The sequence below is a fragment of the Equus caballus genome, chromosome 14 (assembly GCF_041296265.1).
Source record: "Equus caballus isolate H_3958 breed thoroughbred chromosome 14, TB-T2T, whole genome shotgun sequence".
In the NCBI taxonomy this organism is placed as follows: domain Eukaryota; kingdom Metazoa; phylum Chordata; class Mammalia; order Perissodactyla; family Equidae; genus Equus; species Equus caballus.
This window is the reverse complement of record NC_091697.1, coordinates 16,874,393-16,885,444: the sequence shown is the minus strand read 5'-3', so window position 1 is coordinate 16,885,444 and position 11,052 is coordinate 16,874,393. Positions and strand designations below refer to the sequence as shown.

General features: G+C 47.1%; 1 protein-coding gene across 4 annotated transcripts in view; it reads left to right on the top strand.

The window, feature by feature from the left end:
- The window catches only part of LOC111767703 (ras-specific guanine nucleotide-releasing factor 1-like), a 23,961-nt gene extending 12,909 nt beyond the window's left edge, over window positions 1–11,052 (top strand). For 2 of the 4 annotated variants that reach the window (XR_011424966.1, XR_011424968.1), the window contains exon 5: window positions 4–3,290. The gene's annotated coding sequence lies outside the window, so the exon portion shown is untranslated. Of the gene's footprint in view, window positions 1–3; window positions 3,294–10,728 lie in introns of those variants that run through there. The other 2 variants (XR_011424965.1, XM_070232853.1) reach the window with 2 other exon arrangements.

Below are 11,052 nucleotides of genomic sequence, written 5' to 3'. Positions count from 1 at the left end.
CAGACTTGTTCCATATCCTGCTGCCCATGCTCAACATCTATCAGGAGTTGCTCCCCAGCCACCAGTACAGCCTGAAGATCCTGGCCCACTACAAGTGAACAGCGACTGTGACAATCTGCTGAAGCACCAGGAGGCCAAACCAACTGTGAGGAGAGGATGCTGGAGACCTTCCTCACTGACCCCATGTTCCAGGTGGTGCCCAGCGCTGTTCTTGAGGGTGCATGCCTGGGGAGCCTGCTGGGGGCCCATGGCAATGAAGGCCGCAACTGGGAGGAAGCCACAGCCCTAACAGCCCCCAGCCCTGGGCTGCCTGGAGAATGTGGTTGGAGCCAGCCCCTGACCCGGCTGACCGCAGGGCTGTCCAGCTCCACAGAGCAGGCAGTGTGGGAAGATGAGGGGAGCTCCTGGTCCTGAGCTCACCTCCAGGCCCTGTCTCCTGCCGGGGTAGAGCCTCAAGCTCTGGGCTCCTGTCCCAGACAAGACCCTGAGGATCCTCCAAGTTAGAGTCTGGGATCAGAAGTGCTGTGGGTATCCGTCCTCAGCCCTGCTCTAGGAGTGCTGGGAGCTGAGAGAACCAGTCTCTTCCCCCTTTTTCTCTCTCTCTATGCCTCTACATCGCTGCTCTGTCTCTTTCTTGTATCATCACTGTCTCTCCTTGCCTCTGTCTCCCTGTCCCTCTATCCTTCCCCATTCTTGCCTCTGTCCCCCTACCTTTCCCTGCCGCAGATCCCAGGCACATCCTGACACTGCATGAGCTCCTGGCCCACTTTTCATGAGCACATTGAGCCGACAGCCTGAATGATGCCGAGGCTAAGCTGTAGGAGCTGCGCGGGTGAGCCCGGCCCTGCGCCCCCACCAGTGCACAGGCCAGGGCTTAGGATGCTCCTCAGTGGGAGTTTGCTGAGCCCCAGATGGTAAAAGCTCCTGTTCAGGCTAGGATTCTAAGGGGTGAGGGTTGGGGGACCCCCAGCCTACCCCACCTGGAGCAGTCTGAGGAGTTTACAGCTCAAGCCCAAGTGGGCACCTGGTGGGGTGTGGTGGGTGGTGTGCTGTCCCTGGCACAGAGGGGGTTCAAGGAAGGACCCTTGGCACTCACGTGGGCCCATCTGCCAGGACAGGGATCTGCCCCAGGACTCACAGATACTCTCTGCCAAATCCTTTGTTCTCCAGTGTCAAGGTGTCAAAACCTGTGGTATAGGAGCCCCACAGGGGGTCCTGGGTGACGGGCCTTCATGTGCCCAAGGCTCCAGTCAACAGCAGGCAGTGTCATGGGTGGACAAGCCTGTGGCTTGTCCAGTGTCGGAGGCCCCAGACCTCTAGTTGAGGCCCCTCAGCTGCCCCTTTTTCAGTCCCTGAAGCCTAGGGGGACCTTCCTGTGCTGGGCAGAAGCAGAGGGACCAGGGAGGAGGCGCCGACAACAGTTCAGGCAGCAGCTGACAGTGGCCTGCACCAGGTGGTGGCAGTGGAGGCGAGGAGGAGGGTCAGATTCTGGATGTGTTTTGCAGATGGAACCGACAGGAGTTTCTGATGCATTAGATGTGGGGAGGGAGAAGATTGGAGTCAAGGGTGATTCCAGAGCTTTTGGCTGAGCAACCAGAAGGTTGGAGTTGCTGCTAACCGAGATGGAGAAACCTGCAGGAGGGGCAGAAGTCTTTCTTGCTGCATTGGAGCTTTACTGGGGGATGTGGAACCTGAGATGGACAACAGTGGTGGAGATGACAAGTAGGGAGTAGGGTGTTTGAGTCTGGAGTTTAAGGGAGCCAGACATTCAAGTCATCAGCTGGGAGATGGTATTTAAAGTCACAAGCCTGGTGAGATCACCAGGGGAGTGAGTTTAGGCAGGAACGAGATACGAACCAAGAGCTGAGCCCTGGGGCCTCCACCATATGGAGGCCAAGAGATGACAAGCAGCCTTGTACTCAGAGATGGGCTGCCAGAAGCTGCAAAGGAGGGTCGTTCTACAGCACGTGGTGTCATGTCCCCAGACCTGCCAACCACTCAGTGCCCTAAATGGCTTCCCAAGTCCAGTGAGAGCAGCCATTGAGGCCACGGCTCCCAGCTGGGCAGAGGGAGGACCAGGCTGGACCAGGGCAGGACACAGGCCTAGAGTAGAGGTCCATTCAGAGAGAGGATATAGTCAGAGTGTCATTGCAGACTAACAAAAATCATTGCAGGGTGGAGACTCCAGCCTCTCATGCCCCAAGGAGCCAAATCCTGTGCATTTCCCCAAGGAGAAGACTGGGGGCTCCAGTGAGGCTCCTCATCACTGGGATGCCCTGCCCCGGTGCAGGCAGGGGTGAGGAAGGCACATGGGTGCCAAAGTATTTGGCATAAGACCCCAAACTGCTTTCCCCCAGTGTTTGTCCCACCTGACCACCTGTACCTGGCCTGAACCCAGCCCTAGTGGCACAGAAGAGGATTTCCTATTGCCATGACAACAGCCCTTTCATCTCCTCTCTCCCTCCCATGGGGACTGAGGAAAGCTCCCAGCCCAGCAGGAAGCCATCAGGTAACCAACCTTCCCTGGCTGTGCTCAGAAACGCTCCTCCCCTGGGCTGGCTCTCTCCTACCTCTGGCCTTTGTCCCGCTTTTTCTCCTGAACCTTATCTCCTGGGTTCACTGATAACCCAGGTCATCGCTTCCAGTTCCCCCAGGAGCCTGTGGCCCTGGAAACCCCTGCTGCCTTCCCGGAGCCTCCCCAGCTGCATGTGCATGTGGGTCCATCGACACGAACCCCAGCCTGGGGCTGGCACTCATCCTGAGCAGCTGCAGTTTACACGTGTCTAACAGCGAAACTGGTTTTGCTACTGTGGAATCTCCCCTTTGATTTTTAGCACATACAGTCCTCCTCAGCAAAATCCCCACCCTCACCAAAGGAAATGCTTCTGCTTACTTTTGCTTCCTTCCCAGAATGAATCCCTACCCAGGGAACTAGCATATCCTTCAAAGGTGCCTCCCTGTCCCATGTTCCTTCCAGAAGAACGCTAGGGCCTGGGCTTCTGAGAAGAGCATTGCTGGGAGGGGGGACTGAGGCTCCTAAGGAAGAGACCCCACTCAATGCCCCAGTCTGATAACCAGAAAAAATAACGGACAATATATTTTTTTTTTAAATTAATGTTATGATAGATTACAACCTTGTGAGATTTCAGTTGTACATTTTTGTTAGTCATGTTGTGGGTACACCACTTCCCCCTCTGTGCCCTCCCCCCACCCCCCCTTTTCCCTGGTAACCACCGATCAGATCTCCATATCAATATACTAAATTCCACCTATGAGTGGAGTCATATAGAGTTCGTCTTTGTCTGACTGGCTTATTTCGCTTAACATAATACCCTCGAGGTCCATCCACGTTGTTGTGAATGGGCCAATTTTGTCTTTTTTTATGGCTGAGTAGTATTCCATTGTGTATATATACCACATCTTCTTTATCCAATCATCAGTTTCTGGGCATGTAGGCTGGTTCCATGTCTTGGCTATTGTAAATAATGCTGCGATGAACATAGGGGTGCAACGGACTCTTGAGATTTCTGATATCAGGTTCTTAGGATAGATACCCAGTAATGGGATGGCTGGGTCATAGGGTATTTCTATTTTTAACTTTTTGAGAAATCTCCATACTGTTTTCCATAGTGGTTGTACCAGTTTGCATTCCCACCAACAGTGTATGAGGGTTCCTTTTTCTCCACAACCTCTCCAACATTTGTCACTCTTGGTTTTGGATGTTTTTGCCAATCTAACGGGTGTAAGGTGATATCTCAGTGTAGTTTTGATTTGCATTTCCCTGATGATTAGCGATGATGAACATCTTTTCATGTGTCTATTGGCCATATTCATATCTTCTTTTGAGAAATGTCTGTTCATGTCCTCTGCCCATTTTTTGATCGGGTTGTTTGTTTTTTTGCTGTTAAGCCGTGTGAGTTCTTTGTATATTATGGAGATTAACCCTTTGTCGGATAAGTGGCTTGTGAATATTTTTTCCCAATTAGTGGTCTCTTTTTTTGTTTCAATCCTGTTTTCCCTTGCCTTGAAGAAGCTCTTTAGTCTGATGAAGTCCCATTTGTTTATTCTTTCTATTGTTTCCCTCAACTGAGGAGTTAACAGTGTCCGAAAAGATTCTTTTGAAACTGATGTCAAAGAGTGTACTGCCTATATTCTCTTCCAAAAGACTTATTGTCTCAGGCCTAATCTTTAGGTCTTTGATCCATTTTGAGTTTATTTTGGTGTGTGGTGAAAAAGACTGGTCAATTTTCAATCTTTTGCATGTGGCTGTCCAGTTTTCCCAGCACCATTTGTTGAAGAGACTTTCTTTTCTCCATTGTAGGCCCTCTGCTCCTTTGTCGAAGATTAGCTGTCCATAGATGTGTGGTTTTATCTCTGGGCTTTCAATTCTGTTCCATTGATCTGTGGACCTGTTTTTGTACCAGTACCATGCTGTTTTGATCACTGTAGCTTTGTAGTATGTTTTGAAATCGGGGATTGTGATTCCGCCGGCTTTGTTTTTCTTGCTCAGGATTGCTTTAGCAATTCGCGGTCTTTTGTTGCCCCATATGAATTTTAGGATTGTTTGTTCAATATCTGTGAAGAATGTTCTTGGGATTCTGATTGGGATAGCATTGAATCTGTATATTGCTTTAGGTAGTATGGACATTTTAACTATGTTTATTCTTCCAATCCATGTGGAAGGAATGTCTTTCCATCTCTTTATGTCATCGTCAATTTCTTTCAAGAAAGTCTTGTAGTTTTCATTGTATAGATCCTTCACTTCCTTGGTTAAGTTTATCCCAAGGTATTTTATTCTTTTCGTTGTGATTGTGAATGGGATAGAGTTCTTGAGTTCTTTTTCTGTTAGTTCATTGTTAGTGTATAGAAATGCTACTGATTTATGCACGTTAATTTTATACCCTGCTACTTTGCTGTAGTTGTTGATTATTTCTAATAGTTTTTCTGTGGATTCTTTGGGGTTTTCTATATATAAGATCATGTTGTCTGCAAACAACGAGAGTTTTACTTCTTCGTTACCTATTTGGATTCCTTTTATTTCTTTTTCCTGCCAAATTGCTCTGGCCAGCACCTCCAGTACTATGTTGAATAGGAGTGGTGAAAGTGGGCACCCTTGTCTTGTTCCTGTCCTCAGAGGGATGGCTTTCAGTTTTTGTCCATTGAGTATGATGTTGGCTGTGGGTCTATCATATATGGCCTTTATTATGTTGAGGTACTTTCCTTCTATACCCATTTTACTGAGGGTTTTTATCATAAATGGGTGTTGGATCTTGTCGAATGCTTTCTCTGCATCTATTGAGATGATCATGTGGTTTTTGTTTTTCATTTTGTTGATGTAGTGTATCACGTTGATTGACTTGCGGATGTTGAACCATCCCTGTGTCCCTGGTATAAATCCCACTTGATCATGGTGTATAATCTTTTTGATGTATTGCTGTAATCGGTTTGCCAAAATTTTGTTGAGGATTTTTGCATCTATGTTCATCAGTGATATCGGCCTGTAGTTCTCCTTCTTTGTGTTGTCCTTGTCAGGTTTGGGGATCAGGGTGATGTTGGCTTCATAGAATGTGTTAGGGAGTTCTCCATCTTTCTCAATTTTCTGGAACAGTTTGAGGAGAATAGGTATTAAGTCTTCTTTGACTGTTTGGTAGAATTCTCCAGAGACGCCGTCTGGTCCTGGACTCTTATTTTTGGGGAGGTTTTTGATTACCATTTCTATTTCCTTACTTGTGATTGGCCTATTCAGATTCTCCATTTCTTCCTGATTCAGTTTGGGGAGATTGTAGGAGTCTAGGAATTTGTCCATTTCTTCCAGGTTGTTCAATTTGTTGGCATATAGTTTTTCATAGTATTCTCTTATGATCTCTTGTATTTCATTGGTATCTGTTGTGATTTCTCCTCTGTCATTCCTAATGTTATTAATTTGCGATTTCTCTCTTCTTTTCTTGGTGAGTCTGGCTAGGGGTTTGTCAATTTTGTTAATTCTTTTGAAGAACCAACTCTTTGTTTCATTGATCCTTTCTGTTGTCTTTTTTGTTTCAATATCGTTTATTTCTGCTCTTATTTTTATTATTTCCCTCCTTCTACTGACTCTGGGCTTTGTTTGTTCTTCTTTTTCTAGTTCTGTTAGGTGTCATTTGAGGTTGCTTATGTGAGCTTTTTCTTGTTTAGTGAGGTGGGCCTGTATTGCGATGAATTTCCCTCTTAGGACTGCTTTTGCTGCATCCCAAATGTTTTGGTATGTCGTGTTCTCATTTTCATTAGTCTCCAGATAAAATTTGATTTCTTCTTTAATTTCTTCAATGATCCATTGTTTGTTGAGAACCGTGTTGTTTAGTCTCCACATTTTTGCACCTTTCTCTGCTTTTTTCTTGTAGTTGATTTCTAGTTTAATAGCATGATGATCAGAAAAGATGCTTGATATTATTTCAACTCTCTTGTATTTATTGATGTTTGCTTTGGTTCCCAAAATATGGTCAATCCTTGAGAATGTTCCATGTGCACTTGAGAAGAATGTGTAACCTGCTGTTTTTGGATGAAGTGTTCTATATATATCTATTAAGTCCATCTGGTCTAATTTTTCATTTAATTCTATTATTTCCTTGTTGATTTTCTGTCTGGATGTTCTGTCCATTGGTGTTAATGGTGTGTTGAGGTCCCCTACTATTATTGTATTGTTGTTGATGTCTTCTTTTAGTTCTATTAAGAGTTGCTTTACAAATTTTGGTGCTCCTGTGTTGGGTGCGTATATATTTATAAGTGTTATGTCTTCTTGTTGGAGAGTCCCTTTTATCATTATATACTGTCCCTCTTTATCTTTCTTTATCTGTTTTGCTTTGAAATCTACCTTGTCTGATATTAGTATAGCGACACCTGCTTTCTTTTGTTCATTATTAGCTTGGAGTATTGTTCTCCATCCCTTCACTCTGAGTCTGTGTTTGTCTTTGGGGCTGAGGTGTGTTTCCTGGAGGCAGCATATTGTTGGATCTTGTTCTTTGATCCATCCTGCCACTCTGTGTCTTTTGATTGGGGAGTTCAATCCATTTACATTTAGAGTGATTATTGAGACGTGGGGGCCTACCACTGCCATTTTGTGTCTTGTTTTCCGGTTTTCTTCAGTTTCCTTTGTTTCTCGTCCCATGGTTTAATCTGTTCTGATGTAGAGCTGCTACTCTCTGTTGTTGTCCTTCTACTTATCTCCTCTGCTCTTGGTTTTGTAGCCCCTTTCCTTTTTTGGATTTTTCAGGAATGAGGGTTTTCCTGAGGATTTCCTGAAGAGGAGGTTTTGTGGCAATGAACTCCCTTAATTTTTATCTATCTGCGAAAGTTTTTATTTCTCCATCGTATTTGAAGGATATTTTCGCTGGGTAGAGAATTCTCGGCTGTAGATTTTTGTCCTTCAGATTTTTGAATATATCATTCCACTCTCTTCTAGCCTGTAAAGTTTCTGCTGAGAAATCTGCTGATAGCCTGATGGGGGTTCCTTTGTAGGTTAGTTTCTTTTGCCTGGCTGTCCTTAGTATTTTCTCCTTGTCATTGACTTTTGCTAGCTTCACTACTATATGGCGTGGAGTTGGTCTTCTTGCATTGATAAAGTTTGGAGATCTATTGGCTTCTGTCACCTGAAGATCCATCTCCCTCACCAGATTTGGGAAGTTCTCAGCCATTATTTCTTTGAATAGGCTTTCTGCCCCTTTCTCCTTCTCTTCTCCCTCTGGTATACCTATAATCCTTACGTTGCATCTCCTAATTGTGTCTGATAATTCTCGGAGAGTTTCTTCATTTCTTTTTAGTCTTGCTTCTCTCTCCTCCTCTGCCTGCAGCAATTCTATATTGCCATCTTCCAAATTGGTAATTCTTTCCTCCATATTATCGGCCCTACTGTTCAGAGCATCTAGATTTTTCTTAATCTCCTCTATTGTGTTCTTCATTTCCAATATTTCTGTTTGGTTCTTCTTTATTGTATCAAACTCTTTTGTGACATAGCTCCTGAACTCGTTGAGTTGATGGTCAGAACTCTCTCTTAACTCATTGAGAATTTTAATGATGGCTGTTTTGAAGTCATCATCATTTAGGTTATATATCTCATTTTCTTTGGGATTGTTTTCTGTGTATTTGTTACTTTCTTTCTGTTCTGGAGATTTAATGTATTTTTTCATATTGCTTGATGTTGTTGATTTGTGCCTCCGCATGGAGATAGAGTTTAGTTGCTCCTTTCACTTGTTTCAGCTGCTGTGGTGGGGGAGCAGCTGTTTATACTGCACCAACCAGGAACCCTGTCCGCAGTTGCTAACTGGGCCTGGGCCCCTCCTCGTAGCCACAGTGGCCCTTTGGATTCCCTCCTCTGCTGTGGGGGCCGTCACCGGGGGGCTTCAGGCTGCTGGTGCCTACTGTTGCAGCCCACCTAGATGTGCTCTCTCCTTGGGGTCTGCAACGGTGTTATGGGCTTTTCCAGCAGCCAGGGGTGGGATCACTTATATTTGTCGCTCCGTTGCTGTCGGCACCCACAAAATCTCACTTGTCCTCTATGGGTCGTAGGAGAGCTATTGGCATCTTCTACAGTCTGTGGTTAGTTCACCTAGCTATGCTGCTTTTGCCCTGGGGTCTTCCAGCCTTGTGGCTGGTTGCTGGGTGCCTTCTACTGGTGCTGTGCAGAGGCTTTCCCTAAGGCTGCTGTGAGCCTGTAGGGTTTCCCCCTAGGCTACGAAGCTGGGTCTCTGGAACTGCCCCCAGCCCCAGTCCTCTCCGAGATCTCCGGCTATCCCTAGACCCACGGGGCGGGCAACGGCAGCTGGGGGTCGCCCCGCCCTCTGGGATTCTCTCCGGGCCTCTCCCGGAGCCATGAATGCTCGGCGTGGCCCCTCTGCTAATGGCAGACAGAGAGTTTTGTCTGCTGCCCGGGCGGAACTTTGGCGCTTCCTGTCCAGGTCGCAGAGCCGGCCTTTGAAACTTCCCCCAGCCCTGGTCCTCTCCGAGATCTCCGGCAATCCCTAGTCCCACGGGGCGGGCAACGGCAGCTGGGAGATCTCCGTACCCTCAGCGACTCTCTCTGGGACCCTCTGGGTGCCGCGAACACCAGTCGGTGTCTCCCCGCCAATGGCGGGGAGAGACTCTCCCCGCGGGCTCAGGTGTGCAACTCCAAAGTTTCCCTCTGCGTTTAGGAGTAATTGCAGGGGGTTTAGGTAGGGTTCTGGTCACCTGTTTCCACCGTCACTCCTCTGTTGTGTGCTCGCTCCTGCCCTAGATGTGTGTAGATCCTCTGGGGGCATCCGTTGGAAGAAAGCCGCTTGCGGGTACTAGGCTGCTCGTCGGGGTCGGAGAGTTTTCACCTATTTCCACATCCTCCCGGAGGAAAGTCCATCCGCCTTCCGATGTATAGTCGCGTGGGTCTCTCAGACGTCCTGAGATGCTGTCTGGATATCCTTTGTCAAGTGATAAGTGTCCAAATAATTGTAGACTCGAAGGGGGAGAGACAAAGAGGACTACTCATGGCACCATCTTGGATCTCCCACGGACAATATTTTTATGATAACACCTTTGCGACCAGTGATAATAGCAACAGCGATCACTACCCTTTATTCAAGCACCTGTCATGTGCTGGGCACGAGGTCGGCATGTGAACTACATTGTCTTTCATCCGTGCTCAGACATTCTACAATGAGGAACTGAGGCTCAGAGGGGTTGAATAACTTGCTCAACATCAAGCTGATTTCGTTAATCACGGATCCAGCTCGACCAGTGTCATCTCTCGCTGTTGTGAGGTTTAAATTGTACAATGTCTATGAGAGAACTTTGTAAGCTACACGTAACTTTGTAACCAGCCCTCTTGGTGGTCTGGTCTTAATTGTAGAATTTGAGGCATCAGCAGACAAATAAGAGGTTTTGTGTTTTCTTGGAGTAGGTGGGGTACTTTTTCCAGATGCTCCTCCCGCCAAAATTACTAACTTCATAAGACTCCTGAAAACTCAGCAAGGCTCTTAGCAAAGTGGGCGACTCATATCCCCTTTTTCCCACCAATGCTACTTTAAAAAAGCAGTTAAATGGCGCCACCTCCTGGAGAGGAGGGTGTTGTGGCAGTCAGGACAGGGACAAACAGGAGAGTTGTCCTTATTCTCAGATTCAAGGGCAAGCTGTGTCCTGCTCCCCATGAGACGTGCTGGAGCCTGCAGAAGTAAACTGAAGTCAGTCTTTCCGTGAGCCAGCTGGATTGCCAGGCGCTCCAAAACTAAGCCATTCCAGGGCCCAAACATTAAGAAAACAACTATATAAAGTGCATTGGGGGTGGGGGGTGGAGATAGCAAGTGCAAAGGCCCTAAGGCAAGATGGATGGGTGGAGTTCTATGGATGGAGATAAGGCCAGTAATTGTGTGGGGGGCAGAGTAATGAAGAAAACTTGTTTCCTGTCCTCCCATCCTCCTCCCAATTTTGCCATCTCTGTTCCGTGTGGTTTAGACTTTTAAATCAGACCTGCTTTCTAGCTGTTAACCTCCATTTCCTTCTCTTTGAAATAGGAACACCTGCCTCCTTGGGCTGTCAGAAGGGTGACATGAAGTCACCCCCACAGAGTGCCTGGCACACAGTGGGCATTCAGTATGTGTGTTCTCTCCAGCTTGTGACCACAGGCTCACCTGAGAGTTCTGGGCACAGCCTTTCTTCCTGGGTCTGGCCAGAGGCCAGCATTCCCTCCTCCTTGAGAGGCAGGAGCCTGTCTGATTTATCTCCCTACAGGATAATGCACAATGACGTAGAGGAGACAGAGAACACCTGGGAAAGCAAAGGCACATGATTGTCGAAGGCTGTGAGATCTCCTGGACACCAGCCAGACTTTTGTGAGACCGGGTTTGGCACCCATCCTCCTCCCAACCTCAAGGTAGGCCCCAGCAGTGGTGGCACTCAGGGACACCACCAGTTGGTTGGGCTGCCAGTGTGATTGTGGAGTATTCTGGGGCTGCTGGAGGAATGTGATGGCGAGATGTAGGTGTCGGAATCTACATACATGGATGCAGATGTTACTGGTTTCTCTCTAATGTAAACATGATCCTTTGCAGATGC